Consider the following 2,695-nt stretch of genomic DNA (forward strand, 5'->3'; position numbering starts at 1 on the left):
CCAGGGCCAGGCCCCATGGAGTCAGGTGTGGGAGCATCAGCCTTCAGATCCCGATACTGACATTCATTTCGGGGGCCCTCCTGCAGCTGCCTTCTCCCCGAGCCCACTCTTCTCCTCACTTCTTGCCCTTTCTGCCATCACGGGGCTCCCGACCTCCTGCCGTGTGTCTCTGCTCCTTCCGTGGGTGTTGCCCCATGTGGGGGACAGGGACCCGGCCCCTGTCCCCCACGTGGAGCAGCTGCTGGTGGCTGACGTCCGGCTAGTTGTCACTAATGGGATGAAAAAGCACAAGCTCCATGCACATCCGAAAAGGATGCAAGAGCACTGGTCCTCAAGGGAGATGGCAGCCCCTGTGGATGTTGGGGGGACTGGGAACTGGATGGGAGCTTGAGGTCTCAGAAGAGGCTGCTTCAGGGACCAAGGAGGGTCTGCTGTTGGGTGGTCTTCTAGGGGTCTGGCTGTAGGGGAGGGTCAGGTTTGTACCTCGGGAGTCCAACTGTGTTCTGGGATCTGGTGGTGAAGCGGCTCCAGCGGCTGTGTAGACCTGTCCGTGTTTGTACAAGGTCGGTATCTTGTGGGGTCTGACTAGATAATAACTGTGGGGAGCCAGTTATTGTAAGGGTTTGGGTGTCGCTGGGTTCTGGCATGTTAGTGGTGAAGTTCCAGCGGCCATGGAGGATGCGTGGGACTTGCAGACCTGGGCTGTCGTTTGCTGGAAGCTCGCTCTCTCTCTCTCTCTCTCTCTCTCTCTATCTCTCTCTCTCGCGCGCGCGCTCTGCCTGCCTCTATCCTTCCCTCTCTGTCCTTCCTGCTTCCTCTGTCCATCTCTTTCTCTCCCTCTCCTCCTCTTTCTTTGTTCCACTAGAGTCCACGCTCATCCACACGTTTATTGAGCAATTACTCTATGGCTGCCATCTGGCTGCAGCAGGTGCCTGGGGGCTCATGGTGGGCGCTGAGGGTGCCACCTCAGGTGAGCAAGCCTCAGTTTCCTCACCTGTAGAATGGGAGTCTGGGGGAGATGCCAGGATTCAGTACACTCATTCATTCAATGAGTATTTATCAAGTACCTACTGTGTGCTAGGCCCCGGAATGGGGAAACACTGGGGAGAAGAAACACAGGCCCTGGCCTCATGGGAGAAAGAGAGATATGAGTCAATTAATTACACGAGTGAATGTAAAATTACTTCCATAATAAATGTTAAGAGGCAGAAACGCCCTGTGCTCAGTAGAGGTGCAGAGTAGGGGCACTTGATCTATCTTGGGAGGTCGGGAAGGGCTTCTTGGAGAAGTTGCAATCAAAGGATGAGAACAAGGAATCTAGGGGAACGGAGGAAGAGCATTCCAGGCAGCAGGACTGCACCTGCAAAGGCCCTGTGGTGAGTCTGAGTGGTCGGAAGGCCAGAGTGGTTGGGGCTTGGAGGGGACCAGCCCCATCTGGACTGTGCTGGGTCCTGTGGGTGGGGCAAGGGAGTGTGGTGTTGATCTGTTGGGGATTTTAAGCTGGAAAGTGGCATAATCTGATTTGTGTGGTGAAAAAGATCTCTCCAGCAGATAGTGGCTATAAAGTGCTTAGCACAGGCAGGACTGGGTACCCAGATAGGGCCTGGATGACGCCAGTGGGGGATTTGGGGACCCAGAGAAGTCACAAGGTCCAGTCCCTACCCTTTGAGGTCCCCGGGGACAGCTCTGGCCTGTCTCCAGGAACCATTGTGTCTCTGGACTCTGGCTGGGGGCTGGGAAAGTGGGATGTTCCTCCTTTAAGTGTAGCTGTAGAGATGGGGGAGGGATAGCACCCTTGGGGGTGGAGGGCAGGGCTCCCAGGGCCGGAAGCTGCTACTCCCAGTAAGCTCCTGGGCCCAGCTCAGAAGGGAGACTGAGGCCCTGGGGCTCCATAGACACTGAGCCCTGAGCCAGGAGCTGCGTCCTGGCCTCAGGGTGTCTTTGGGACCTGCCGCACCTCCGGCTGTATCTCAGGGCTCCAGAGAGTGGGCTCTGGGGTCCAGCTGCCCAGGTTCCAAACTCACCCATGACCGGCTGTGTGACTCTGGGCAAGACACTGTACCTCTCTGAGCCTCTGTGGCAAAAATGGGACAACCTGCCTTCTAGGGAAATTGTGAGAATTCAACAAGATTGTTCACAGTGGTTCATTCACTCAACAAATAGTTAGTTATATGAATAGTTATTACGCAATGGGACTTCCCTGGTGGTGCAATGGTTAAGAATCCGCCTGCCAGTGCAGGGGACACGGGTTCAAACCCTGGTCCGGGAAGATCCCACATGCCACGGAGCAACTAAGCCCGTGTGCCACAACTACTGAAACCCGTGTGCCTAGAGCCCATGTTCCACAACAGGAGAAACCACAGCACCGCAGCGAAGAGTAGCCCCTGCTCACCACAACTAGAGAAAGCCCATGTGCAGCAACGAAGACCCAACAGCCAAAAAAATAAATAAATAAAAAATAAAAAAGCGCCTACTGTGTGCCAGGTGCTGTTGTAGGCACTGGGGACACAGAGGGGTGTTGTGCCTGCCCTCAGGGGCTGGCGTTCTAGTGGCAGAGACAGACACTAAGCAAATCAGTCAGTAATTAAAAAGTAAGGGAGTGATAAGTTCACTGAATAAACACAAAACAGGATAAGAAGGAGAGGAAATGAATGGGGTTGTGGGTGGCAATTTAGCCTAGGGGTCAGGGCAGGTC

Source organism: Physeter macrocephalus, chromosome 2 (genome assembly GCF_002837175.3).
Source record: "Physeter macrocephalus isolate SW-GA chromosome 2, ASM283717v5, whole genome shotgun sequence".
Classification (NCBI taxonomy): Eukaryota; Metazoa; Chordata; class Mammalia; order Artiodactyla; family Physeteridae; genus Physeter; species Physeter macrocephalus.